Source organism: Coregonus lavaretus, assembly GCF_964263955.1.
Source record: "Coregonus lavaretus genome assembly, chromosome: 15".
Taxonomy (NCBI): Eukaryota; Metazoa; Chordata; class Actinopteri; order Salmoniformes; family Salmonidae; genus Coregonus; species Coregonus lavaretus.
The window spans coordinates 3,974,214-3,988,620 of record NC_140002.1 but is presented as its reverse complement, the minus strand read 5'-3'; the positions used below and the strand labels follow the sequence as shown (position 1 = coordinate 3,988,620).

The following is a 14,407-nucleotide window of genomic DNA, read 5'->3' as shown; positions in this document are numbered from 1 at the left end:
CCTCCATGCGATCATTGCACACTTGTGTCGTTCAGACTTTGCATGTAGTGAAAACCCTGCATTTCTCATAGTTGCCTTTTTCCAGTTTGTAAAACCAGGTGTTGAAACAAAAACGGTGTCTGGGGCATTTGGTGTGCTAAAATGTCTACATGCATAGCAACATGTAGAGTCCGTCATTACAGAATACTCAAGCCATGGATGAGTAGTGTACCAGTTTGGTCTGAAGCTTCGTCTTCTGTCCCCCATCAGTGTGGTTGGGAATATCTTCAAGTTCGGCTGTACTGGTACGTCATACTTAGACTTGCTGATATCTGAAGAAGATGGACAGTAAACATAGGGCACAACTACAACATTTATTTACTGTATATCTGCATGTATTTCAAAATGTAGGCAAAGTATTTACTTTAAAAAAAAAAACAGAGCCATATTGACACAAAAAAGAATTAACAGCAGAAAGCAGCATTTTAAGGACACACAGCAGGCCTACCATTACATTGTAATTGCATTGCTTTGCAAATAGTAAGAACCTTCCTCATCACAAACCTGATGGTGCAGTACTTGATCCACATGGATCCACTTGCTGTCCCTCTGGCTGTTCATCTCTCTGTCCCTGTATGCTTTCTTCTTCATGCTTCTCACCCTCTTCTTCATTCTCCTCGCCCTCTTCTTCATTCTCCTCACCCTCTTCTTTATCCTCCTCACCCTCTTCTTCATCCTCCTCACCCTCTGGAATTTCCCTCTCTTTGTCAGACCCCTCACTTTCATCACATGCTGGCTCTCCCTCTTCCTCAACTTTCTCAAAACCTCGATTTGTTTCTCTCACTTTTTTGTTTGCTGGGGCAAAAAATTACTTTATGTCCCTTCCTCGTTTCATGATAACTATTAGAAGAAGAAAAAACGTAGGGGCATGCATTACATTTTGTTACCTAACCATCCCTCCCTACTTAACACTGGCAGATAACCTGTTGATTACTTTACTAAAAATGTATTTGTTATCGCGATGCAACAGCCAAGACGGATGAAGTTACGTGGTTAACATCACAACATTGTGTAGACCTAGCAAGGATAGCCTACTAACATTTGGATATTTGCTTCTGCTTCGATGAGTTTGCTTAGATATGATTACATTTCTAAACAAATCGAGACCAGACATTTAAAAACTTGATTTGATTTATGTGTGAGGAACAAAAGGAACATGTAGGCTATGTGCAAGAACAACAAGTCACTTATGATATTAAATCGTTTTGCTTACCTTCGACTCCTGCAAATCGTAGCTCCTCTCGCAAATAGTAGTTGCTGAGCTCTCATTCACCGAAGCAGCACCACACGTGGCAGGCAGGCAGATGGCAGGATACAGTTTTTGGGTGCGCCACTCTAATTTACCCGTGTAGAACGTTGCCGTGTAGAGCGTTGCATTAGTTCCGCTTTTGGCGCTCGCGTGTAAAATAGTTATAAATTCATAATTTTTTATTTGGTCAGCACGGGGGGGCCACAGGGGTGGCCAGGGACATTTCCAGGGAGGCACGGGCCTCCCCCGGCCTCCGTGTAAAACCGCCACTGAATGGAACACACTCCACACAATATCTTCATTAGTAATTGTTTTAGATGGGTATCTTGGAGAAAAGACAATACCCTTCATCTAGTTCCAACTAAATGCACACTCACAGGGCTGACACACTGATGCATGGGCTCTATGCTCTGCATGGCATGCAACACTAGACCATAACCACAGAGAGCTGATCATCCCTACCGCCCCTGTGCTGCCTGCCTGCCTACCACTCCTGTGCTGCTTGCCTGCCTACCACTCCTGTGCTGCTTACCTGCCTGCCAACCTACCACCCCTGTGCTGCTTATCTGCCTGCCAACCTACCACCCCTGTGCTGCCTGCCTACCACCCCTGTGCTGCCTGCCTACCACCACTGTGCTGCCTGCCTACCACCCCTGTGCTGCCTGCCTACCACCACTGTGCTGCCTGCCTACCACCACTGTGCTGCCTGCCTACCACCCCTGTGCTGCCTGTCTACCACCACTGTGCTGCCTGCCTACCACCACTGTGCTGCCTGCCTACCACCACTGTGCTGCCAACCTACCACCCCTGTGCTGCTTATCTGCCTGCCAACCTACCACCCCTGTGCTGCCTGCCTACCACCACTGTGCTGCCTGCCTACCACCCCTGTGCTGCCTGCCTACCACCACTGTGCTGCCTGCCTACCACCCCTGTGCTGCCTGCCTACCACCCCTGTGCTGCCTGCCTACCACCACTGTGCTGCCTGCCTACCACCACTGTGCTGCCTGCCTACCTCCACTGTGCTGCCTGCCTACCACCCCTGTGCTGCCTGCCTACCACCCCTGTGCTGCCTGCCTACCACCACTGTGCTGCCTGCCTACCACCACTGTGCTGCCTGCCTACCTCCACTGTGCTGCCTGCCTACCACCCCTGTGCTGCCTGCCTACCACCCCTGTGCTGCCTGCCTACCACCACTGTGCTGCCTGCCTACCACCCCTGTGCTGCCTGTCTACCACCACTGTGCTGCCTGCCTACCACCACTGTGCTGCCTGCCTACCACCACTGTGCTGCCAACCTACCACCCCTGTGCTGCTTATCTGCCTGCCAACCTACCACCCCTGTGCTGCCTGCCTACCACCACTGTGCTGCCTGCCTACCACCCCTGTGCTGCCTGCCTACCACCACTGTGCTGCCTGCCTACCACCCCTGTGCTGCCTGCCTACCACCCCTGTGCTGCCTGCCTACCACCACTGTGCTGCCTGCCTACCACCACTGTGCTGCCTGCCTACCTCCACTGTGCTGCCTGCCTACCACCCCTGTGCTGCCTGCCTACCACCCCTGTGCTGCCTGCCTACCACCACTGTGCTGCCTGCCTACCACCACTGTGCTGCCTGCCTACCTCCACTGTGCTGCCTGCCTACCACCCCTGTGCTGCCTGCCTACCACCCCTGTGCTGCCTGCCTACCACCACTGTGCTGCCTGCCTACCACCACTGTGCTGCCTGCCTACCACCCCTGTGCTGCCTGCCTACCACCCCTGTGCTGCCTGTCTGCCTCTCAACCACCCTTATTCTGCCTGCCTCCTGATGTAACCTCTCTGCCTCCACCCCAAAGGACTTTTATTTATTCATCTCTGCCTCAGTTGTTATTGTGTATATAGTGCTATTTCTATTTCTGTTTTTGTTTATCATTAAAATTTTCATAATTCTATTTATTTTAGTCCTGCATGTTGGAGCTCAAAGCCAACGATTTTCACTGTACCCTGCAATCACACCTGCAACCTTGTACATTAAACACTGAATCTGAATCTGCTGAGGCAACACAGATGATATCTCAGTGAGTGTCACGGAATCAGCCGAGGCTGCTAGCTGCCACCGATCGATGTTTCGGTGTTTGTCTAGTTTGTCTTGATTGTTTTCACCTGTTTCCCATTATGTTACATTGTATTCCCTTTATAACCCCCCTGTCTCTCATTGGTTATTGTGTGTGATTGTTTTTCCGTGAGGTCGGCAGTGTTCGGGTGTATGCGTATTTTGTTCCTCCCTGTTTGGAGGTTTTGTTTGTAATTTTGATTACTGTGCAAGTAAAGTTCGTCTGCCAGTAGCTCGGTGTCCTGCGCTTCACTTCGCTCACAGCATACACGTCGCCCTGACAGAATCACACACCACTCATGGAGTCAGCAGGAGCGGCGGTGCCAGCTGGATCAATGGAGGAACGCGTCGAACACCAAGCGGCCATGATCCAGGCTCTCGACACCGCCATGGAACGGGTGGTGAGCACTATTGAGCGATGGGAAAGAGGGGGTCTGCCTACGCCTCCTCCAACAATACCACCACCATCGGCGATGCCCATCGCTTCACCTCCGGGGTCCAGTGGGATTCGGCTCTCGCTCCCGAGGGCTTATGATGGCACAGCGGCCGGGTGTCAGGGTTTCCTGCTCCAGGTTGAACTCTACCTAGCAACCATCCACCCGGTGCCCTCGGGATACGAGAGCGTGTCCGCCCTCATCTCCTGTCAGTCCGGCAAGGCGCTGGAGTGGGCCAACGCCGAGTGGGGGGGAATAGACGCCGCTACTGTCAACTATGCGGAGTTCACCCGCCGCTTCAGATCCGATCATTCGATCATCCACCAGAGGGTAAAGCGGCGGATGAGCGTCTATTCCACCTTAGACAGGGGAGGAGGAGCGCACAGGAGTTCGCGCTGGACTTCCGGACGCTGGCTGCCAACGCGGGATGGAATGAGAGGGCCCTCATCGACCACTACAGATGTAGCCTGAGGGAGGACGTGCGTCGGGAATTGGCCTGAAGGGACACCAACCTCAGCTTCGACCAACTGGTGGACATGTCCATTCGCTTGGATACCCTGTTGGCTACCCGCGGACGTCCGGATTCAGGGCCGTCCATTCCATCCCCCAGCACTTCCGAGCCGACCCCTATGGAGCTCGGAGGTGCTGGTGCTAGGGAGACCAGGAGAGAGACCAGGAGGGAGGCCGTCCCCTACACCAACTGTGGCCGCAGAGGACACACTGCTGGTCGGTGCTGGGGAGGGTCTCCTAGGAATCGAGGCAGTAGGCAGCGCACTGATGAGTCATTCCAGGTGAGTAGGCACCCAACTCACCCAGAGCTCTCTGTTGCGTATATGTGTATTAAAGTTGTGTTTCCCGAGGTTTCTCCTCACTCCCAGCATAAGGCGCTAGTAGATTCAGGCGCAGCTGGGAATTTTATCGATCGCCAATTCACCTATAAGTTAGGGATTCCTATTGTACCTGTTGATGTGCCCTTCCCCATCCATGCCCTAGATTGCCGCCCTTTGGGGTCAGGATTGATTAGGGAAGTCACAGCGCCTATCAGGATGAAAACGCAGGAGGGCCATGAGGAGATACTACGTTTGTATTTGATTGATTCTCCTGTGTTTCCCGTGGTGTTGGGGCTTCCCTGGTTAACATCTCATGACCCCAACATTTCATGGCAACAGAGGGCTCTCAAGGGATGGTCTGATCAGTGTTTCGGGCGGTGTGTAGGTGTTTCCGTAGGGGTAACGACGGTGGAAAGCTCAAACCAAGTTCCCACCATGCACATTCCACCTGAGTATGCCAATTTGGCACTCGCCTTCTGTAAAAAGAAGGCGACTCAATTACCACCTCATCGACAGGGGGATTGTGCAATAGACCTCCAAGTAGGCGCTGCGCTTCTGCGTAGTCATGTGTATCCTCTGTCTCAGGAGGAGACGGCGGCTATGGAGACATACGTCACCGAATCTCTGAGACAGGGATACAAACAGCCGTCCACTTCCCCTGTGTCCTCTAGTTTCTTTTTTGTGAAGAAGAAGGATGGGGGTTTACGCCCGTGTATTGATTACCGTGGTCTCAATCAGATCACAATCAAATACAGCTATCCTCTCCCTCTGATTGCTAGTATGACGGAGTCATTACACGGGGCGCGATTCTTCACAAAATTGGATCTCAGGAGCGCGTACAACCTGGTGCGCATTAGGGAGGGAGATGAGTGGAAGACAGCATTCAGTACCACCTCGGGTCACTATGAGTACCTCGTCATGCCATACGGTTTAATGAATGCTCCTTCAGTCTTCCAATCATTTGTGGACGAGATTTTCCGGGACTTGCATGGCAGGGTGTAGTAGTGTATATTGATGACATTCTAATATACTCCGCTACACGAGCCGAGCATGTGTCCCTGGTGCGTCGAGTGCTTGGTATACTGTTAGAGCATGACCTGTATGCGAAGGTGGAGAAATGTCTGTTCTTCCAGGAGTCCATCTCCTTCCTGGGACATCGGTTGTCCGCGTCAGGGGTGGAGATGGAGATTGACCGCGTTTCTGCCGTGCGTAATTGGCAGACTCCCACCACGGTGAAGGAAGTGCAGCGGTTCTTGGGATTTGCCAATTACTACCGGAGGTTCATCCGGGGCTTTGGACAGGTAGCAGCTCCCATTACCTCCCTGCTAAAGGGGGGTCGGGTGCGTCTGCAGTGGTCGGCTGAGGCGGACAGGGCGTTTAGACATCTGAAGGACCTGTTTACCTCGGCTCCGGTGCTGGCACATCCGGATCCCTCTTTGGCGTTCCAAGTTGAGGTGGATACGTCCGAGGCTGGGATCGGCGCAGTGCTGTCTCAGCACTCGGGTACGCCACCAAAACTCCGCCCCTGTGCTTTCTATTCTAAGAAGCTCAGTCCGGCAGAGCGCAATTATGACGTGGGGGACAGGGAGCTGTTAGCTGTGGTTCAAGCCCTGAAGGTGTGGAGGCATTGGCTTGAGGGGGCTAAACACCCTTTTCTCATTCTGACTGACCATCGTAACCTGGAGTACATCTGGGCAGCGAGGAGGCTGAACCCTCGCCAGGTGGGCTATGTTTTTTTCCCGATTTATATTTAAGCTCACCTATAGACCAGGGTCACAGAATGCTAAGGCAGACGCCCTGTCCCGACTATATGACACAGAGGAGAGGACCATTGAGCCCACTCCCATACTTCCGGAGTCTTGTCTGGTGGCACTGGTGGTGTGGGAGGTTGATGTGGACATCGAGCGGGCGTTACGTACCGATCCTACTCCCCCACAGAGCCAGAGGGTCGGAAGTACGTGCCGCTCGAGGTTCGCGATCGATTGATATATTGGGCTCACATGTCACCCTCCTCTGGTCATCCTAGTATTGGTCGGACAGTGCACTGCCTTAGTGGGAGGTACTGGTGGCCCACTTTAGCTAAGGACGTGAGGGTTTATGTTTCCTCCTGCTCGGTGTGCGCCCAGTGTAAGGCGCCTAGACACCTGCCCAGAGGGAAGTTACAACCCCTACCCGTTCCACAACGGCCGTGGTCTCACCTATCGGTGGATTTTGTCACAGACCTTCCCCCCTCCCAGGGGAACACGACGATCTTGGTCGTTGTGGATCGGTTTTCGAAGGCCTGCCGTCTCATTCCTATGCCAGGTCTCCCTACTGCCCTACAAACTGCTGATGCCCTGTTCACATACGTCTTCCGGCACTACGGGGTGCCTGAGGATATAGTGTCTGATCGGGGTCCCCAGTTCACCTCTAGAGTCTGGAGGGCGTTTATGGAACGTCTGGGGGTCTCGATTAGCCTTACCTCAGGTTTTCACCCCGAGAGTAATGGGCAGGTGGAGAGAGTGAACCAGGATGTGGGTAGGTTTCTGAGGTCCTATTGCCAGAACCGGCAGGAGGAGTGGTCGGTATATATTCCCTGGGCAGAGATAGCCCAAAACTCACTCCGCCACTCCTCCACTAACCTTACGCCTTTTCAGTGTGTGCTGGGTTATCAGCCGGTCCTGGCACCTTGGCATCAGAGCCAGATCGAAGCCCCTGCGGTGGACGAGTGGTTTCGGCGCTCGGAAGAAACCTGGAACGCTGCGCATGTCCATCTGCAGCGGGCTATCAGGCGGCAAAAGGCGAGCGCCGATCGCCACCGCAGTGAGGCTCCGGTGTATGCACTGGCTCTCGACCCGAAACCTGCCCCTTCGCCTGCCCTGCCGGAAGCTGGGTCGGCGGTTTGTGGGGCCATTTAAAGTCGAGGTATGTTATAGGTTACAACTGCCCATTAATTACCGCATTAACCCCTCGTTCCATGTGTCTCTCCTCAGTCCGGTGGTGGCTGGTCCACTCCAGGAGAGTGAGGTACGAGAGGCTCCTCCGCCCCCATTGGACATCGAGGGGGCTCTGGCGTACTCAGTCCGTTCCATCTTGGAATCAAGGCGTCGGATGGGAGGCCTGCAGTATCTCGTGGAGTGGGAGGGGTATGGACCGGAGGAACGGTGCTGTGTCCCTAGGAGGGACATCCTAGATCCCTCCATGTTGAGGGACTTCCACCGGAGTCATCCGACTCGCCCTGCTCCGCGTCCTCCTGGCCGTCCCGAGGCCGGGGTCGGCGCACGGCTGGAGCCGCGCGTCAAGGGGGGGGGGGGGGGGGTACTGTCACGGAATCAGCCGAGGCTGCTCCTCCTCCTTGCTCGGGCAGGCTTCGGCGTTCGTCGTCCCCGGAGTACTAGCTGCCACCGATCGATGTTTCGGTGTTTGTCTAGTTTGTCTTGATTGTTTTCACCTGTTTCCCATTATGTTACATTGTATTCCCTTTATAACCCCCTGTCTCTCATTGGTTATTGTGTGTGATTGTTTTTCCGTGAGGTCGGCAGTGTTCGGGTGTATGCGTATTTTGTTCCTCCCTATTTGGAGGTTTTGTTTGTAATTGTGATTACTGTGCAAGTTAAGTTTGTCTGCCAGTAGCTCGGTGTCCTGCTCTTGACTTCGCTCACAGCATACACGTCGCCCTGACAGTGAGAGAGTTGAGCTACCTTTATATACTGTATGCTCGTCATACTGTCTATTCTATCCCACATTCTATCTGCAGACAACGCTCTCACTGATGTGTAGCTACTATCCTCGGTGTAGCCAGCATGTTTTTCTTCAGTAAAATGCACAATTAATTTTTACCAAAACATTAGGAAATTAAGCTGGCTACATTATTTCTATGATAGGCCTAAATATTAGAAATATGATTACCATGCATCGGTTGTTCCAAAAATAACTTGCTTTTTCATTGTAAGCTCATTTACTTGTGTGGCTGCCAGACAAATATCATTGCACTTCTGTTGATATTTGATGAAAATTAAGCAGTTTTCTGCTGAATGTGTTGCACTAATGTATTTTCTGTGAAGGAAAACTAGAGTTGCATGTCCTGATCCCTCTATTGAAGCAAAAAGACACTTGACTTTCAATATAAAACGTGACCCCTGTCAATGTAGGGCTGGACTCCCCGCTTTATCCCGTTGTGCTATTATCAAACAAACATGTGACTGGTTCAACAGTTCCAGGGAACTACATAAGCTTCATAATGTATAATAATGTGACAGGTGTAATGAAGAACGCAATTTGCTTTATCTCCTAACGCATTGCACAAATTGACTGCAGGTATTTACTTAAAAAATTACTACAAATATTATAATGTATTAAAAACCACCCGGTGGCTATTTCCAAATACACTGCCAAAGCCTAATTGTCATCGGCATGGACTAGGGAGTTTTTTGGGATAAAAAGATACGGAATACAGATATACAGTGGCTTGCGAGTATTCACCCCCCTTGGCATTTTTCCTATTTTGTTGCCTTACAACCTGGAATTAAAATAGATTTTTGGGGGGTTTGTATCATTTGATTTACACAACATGCCTACCACTTTGAAGATGCAAAATATGTTTTTATTGTGTAACAAACAAAAAAGAAGACAAAAAAAAACTGAAAACTTGAGCGTGCATAACTATTCACCCCCCCAAAGTCAATACTTTGTAGAGCCACCCTTTGCAGCAATTACAGCTGCAAGTCTCTTGGGGTATGTCTCTATAAGCTTGGCACATCTAGCCACCGGGATTTTTGCCCATTCTTCAAGGCAAATCTGCTCCAGCTCCTTTAAGTTGGATGGGTTCCGCTGGTGTACAGCAATCTTTAAGTCATACCACAGATTCTCAATTGGATTGAGGTCGGGGCTTTGACTATTCCAAGACATTTAAATGTTTCCCCTTAAACCACTCGAGTGTTGCTTTAGCAGTATGCTTAGGGTCATTGTCCTGCTGGAAGTTCAACCTCCGTCCCAGTCTCAAATCTCTGGAAGACTGAAAAAGGTTTCCCTCAAGAATTTCTCTGTATTTAGCGCCATCCATCATTCCTTCAATTCCGACCAGTTTCCAAGTCCCTGCCGATGAAAAACATCCCCACAGCATGCACCACCATGCTTCACTGTGGGGATGATGTTCTCGGGGTGATGAGAAGTGTTGGGTTTGCGCCAGACATAGCGTTTTCCTTGATGGCCAAAAAGCTCAATTTTAGTCTCATCTGACCAGAGTACCTTTTTTCATATGTTTGGGGAGTCTCCCACATGGCTTTTGGCGAACACCAAACGTGTTTGCTTATTTGTTTCTTTAAGCAATGGCTTTTTTTCTGGCCACTCTTCCGTAAAGCCCAGCTCTGTGGAGTGTATGGCTTAAAGTGGTCCTATGCACAGATACTCCAATCTCCGCTGTGGAGCTTTGCAGCTCCTTCAGGGTTATCTTTGGTCTCTTTGTTGCCTCTCTGATTAATGCCCTCCTTGCCTGGTCCGTGAGTTTTGGTGGGTGGCCCTCTCTTGGCAGGTTTGTTGTGGTGCCATATTCTTTCATTTTTTAAATAATGGATTTAATGGTGCTCCGTGGGATGTTCAAAGTTTCTGATATTTTTTTATAACCCAACCCTGATCTGTACTTCTCCACAACTTTGTCCCTGACCTGTTTGGAGAGCTCCTTGGTATTCATGGTGCCGCTTGCTTGGTGGTGCCCCTTGCTTAGTGGTGTTGCAGACTCTGGGGCCTTTCAGAACAGGTGTATATATACTGAGATCATGTGACAGATCATGTGACACTTAGATTGCACACAGGTGGACTTTATTTAACTAATTATGTGACTTCTGAAGGTAATTGTTTGCACCAGATCTTATTTAGGGGCTTCATAGCAAAGGGGTGAATTCATATGCACGCACCACTTTTCCGTTATTTATTTTTTAGAATTTTTTGAAACAAGTTATTTGGAAAAACGCCAAGGGAGATTAATACTTTTATAAGGCACTGTAAGCACAGGCAAAATCCTAGAGGAAAACCTGGTTCAGTCTGCTTTCCAACAGACACTGGGAAACAAATTCACGTTTCAGCAGGACAATAACCTAAAACACAAGGCCAAATATACACTGGAGTTGCTTACCAAAATACATTTTACAGGCAACATCCGCACTGAGCTAAAGGGTAGAGCTGCCGCTTTCAAGGAGCGGGACTCTAACCCGGAAGCTTAGACGAACCATCAAACAGGCAAAGCGTCAATACAGGACTAAGATCGAATCGTACTACACCGGCTCCGACGCTCGTCGGATGTGGCAGGGCTTGCAAATAATTACAGACTACAAAAGGAAGCACAGCCGCGAGCTGCCAAGTGACACAAGCCTACCAGACGAGCTAAATTACTTCTATGCTCGCTTCGAGGCAAGTAACACTGACACATGCATGAGAGAATCAGCTGTTCCGAACGACTGTGTGATCACGCTCTCCGTAGCCGATGTGAGTAAGACCTTTAAACAGGTAAACATTCACAAGGCCGCAGGGCCAGGCGGATTACCAGGACGTGTACTCCGAGCATGCGCTGACCAACAGGCGAGTGTCTTCACTGACATTTTCAACCTGTCCCTGACTGAGTCTATAATACCTACATGTTTCAAGCAGACCACCATAGTCCCTGTGCCCAAGAACACTAAGGTAACCTGCCTAAATGACTACAGACCAGTAGCACTCACGTCAGTAGCCATGAAGTGCTTTGAAAGGCTGGTCATGGCTCACATCAACACCATTATGCCAGAAACACTAGATCCACTCCAATTTGCATACCGCCCCAAAAGATCCACAGATTATGCAATCTCTATTGCGCTCCACACTGCCCTTTCACACCTGGATAAAAGGAACACCTATGTGAGAATGCTATTCATTGGCTACAGCTCAGCGTTCAACACCATAGTGCCCTCAAAGCTCATCACTAAGCTAAGGACCCTGGGACTAAACACCTCCCTCTGCAACTGGATCCTGGACTTCCTGACGGGCCGCCCCCAGGTGGTAAGGGTAGGAAACAACACATCTGCCACGCTGATCCTCAACACGGGGGCCCCTCAGAGGTGCGTGCTCAGTCCCCTCTTGTACTCCCTGTTCACTCATGACTGTATGGCCAGGCACGACTCCAACACCATCATTAAGTTTGCCGATGACACAACAGTGGTAGGCCTGATCACTAACAACGATGAGACTGCATATAGGAAGGAGGTCAGAGACCTGGCCTTGTGGTTCCAGGACAACAACCTCTCTCTCAACGTGATCAAGACAAAGGAGATGATTGTGGACTACAGGAAAAAGAAGAGGTCCGAGCACGCCCCCATTCTCATCGACGGGGCTGTAGTGGAGCATCACCAACAAACTAACATGGTCCAAGCACATCAAGACAGTTGTGAAGAGGGCACGACAAAACCTATTCCCCCTAAGGAGACTGAAAAGATTTGGCATGGGTCCTCAGATCCTCAAAAAGTTATACAGCTGCACCATCGAGAGCATCCTGACTGGTTGCATCACCGCCTGGTATGGCAACTGCTCGGCCTCCGACCGCAAGGCACTACAGAGGGTAGTGCATACGGCCCAGTACATCACTGGGGTCAAGCTTCCTGCCATCCAGGACCTCTATACCAGGCGGTGTCAGAGGAAGGCCCTAAAAATGGTCAAAGACTCCAGCCACCCTAGTCATAGACTGTTCTCTCTGCTACCGCACGGCAAGCGGTACCGGAGCGCCAAGTCTAGGTCCAAGAGGCTTCTAAACAGCTTCTACCGCCAAGCCATAAGACTCCTGAACATCTAATCAAATGGCTACCCAGACTATTCTGTCAGCCTAGCGCCACGCTGCGGTTCTTCTTCAGGTTTACCACACACCGCTCAGACTCCGGGGAGAGGGACACACTTTCATCTTAATGGGTGATGTGTAAGCCTAGGGTATATTCTGAGGTATTTCAGATGGGTCACTTTGTTACAGGAGTCCTACCAGGGCTGTATCTCCACCCAGAGGAAGTAGCTCCTTTGACCTGACACTACCAACATGGAACATATTATATGTTCCAGCCTATTAACTCCAAATTCAGACAGGTATAATACAATCAATCAATATTCTCCATCTTATAGAACCTGGGAGGCACTGATTGGCAGCAGAAGCATGTTGGGTCATAGGACCACTCCCAGGTGTAGGCAAGCACGGGCAAGTAGGCCTCACAGATTTCACCCAACATTACCACTTCTTTTCATCCATCCTTCATCAAAGCACACTGGTAACTTACTGAATGGGAAAGCAAAAGGAGACTAAGACATTAGCAAAAGAGATGCCGTCTGAGCTCACCTTCTGCGTGTCTATGTCCTGTCTGATGTTTCCCCTGTCTTTGATCATCTCCTGTTGCTTCTCTGCCTCGTGGAGCTGAGTACTGGTCTCTTTTTGCTTCAATAGAAACAGCACATGAAAAATGTGTGTCAAAAGACATTAAGATAATGCTTATGAGGATGAGAAACAAACAGAACCTATGTTTACCTCTGTAGTCATCCTTGCCCTCTTCTGTGGGTCTGATAATCTCCCTTTCAAAGGCGGCCATGCTTTTCACTCGGTCTTTGATGCTATTTATCTGGATGGAGGGAATGAAAAGGTTGTTAGAAGTGATGCATTAAAAGATAAAGAATAATAACATTGACATGATTGAGACATGGTAGGTCGGCGATGGAAATTAAGTCCTCCAGTGACTGGAAGAACACTGTTTTCAGACTAAATATGTAGTCCTCCATTAGCACTTTGGCAGAATTAGCAGGCAAGGCTGGACCGTTAAATATTAAAAAGAGAAAGAGAGAGAAGGGAGCGGTAATGGTGGTACCTTCTCTTGTCCCTCCTCCTGCCTCTGCTTCCTGCACTCCATCAGATCCAGCCTCTCCTGCTGCAGCTTCTCCAGGGTGCTGGCCAGAGGGGACACCTGCTCCTTAGCTTCCTGAACACAACACAGGGGACACTGATATAACGATAAAGCTGTTATTACTTCAACTACAAAACTCCAGAATCAATACAGGAAGAATACAGAAGAATAAAACCATTTATAACCACAAAAGGACCACCTGCTGTTAGACAGTTCTACCACTGAGATTTTAGTAAGATTCCAGCCAGTTTCCTCAGCCAGGTTCTCTGAGCTGAGTGGAGTTTTACCCTGATCTCTCTGTGCAGAGCCTGGATCTCAGCGGTGAACTCCTCAAGCTGCTCCTCCAGCTGCTGCTGCTTCTGCATGTCGCAGGAGATCTGCAGCTTCTCCACCCGGGTCTCGTTAACGCTGCTCTTCAGGCTCTGGATCTGGTTCTGCTGGTCCTGGATCAGCTTACGCTTCAGCTCCATCTTGCTGGACGCTGCAAGGAATCAAATAGCATTGGAATTCATAGTAACACAGCATAAGTGCTGTCGAATAGATATTGTCATATACCTACTCTGAATTGCTCTGTAGGCTACTGTATGTCATCATAGATGTAATATGTACATGAAGGACCAGCAATTCCCTTCACTAACAGCTAATGAAGATTTCCTATAAGGGACTCCAACTTCCAGTCGGGAATTTTACAGTTGGTAAACAGGTCTTGCTGAGGAAGCCCCAGTGTAACATCAGTGTAACATTAGTCTCAGGCAGGTAGTACTGGTGTCCAGGCAATGTTGGGTTTCCTGTTTCTCCTGGTTGACCTGCTGGATGGTGTGGCTCAGGTCCACTCCCTGTAGCTTGGCAGCCTGCTGGGCTATCTTCCGTTCCCCGTCCTTCAGGTCCAG

The 14,407-nt window shown here is 50.1% G+C and overlaps 1 pseudogene across 1 annotated transcript in view; it reads right to left on the bottom strand.

Moving 5' to 3' along the window:
* LOC311142604 (DNA repair protein RAD50-like) overlaps positions 1 to 14,407 on the bottom strand; it is a 38,691-nt pseudogene that overhangs the window by 10,218 nt on the left and 14,066 nt on the right. Inside the window, exons 12-15 of the transcript in view lie at positions 14,281 to 14,407; positions 13,805 to 13,998; positions 13,482 to 13,592; positions 13,138 to 13,238 (exon numbers count right to left, since the gene is read on the bottom strand). The product of the transcript in view is annotated as a DNA repair protein RAD50-like (transcript). The remainder of the gene's footprint in view (positions 1 to 13,137; positions 13,239 to 13,481; positions 13,593 to 13,804; positions 13,999 to 14,280) is intronic.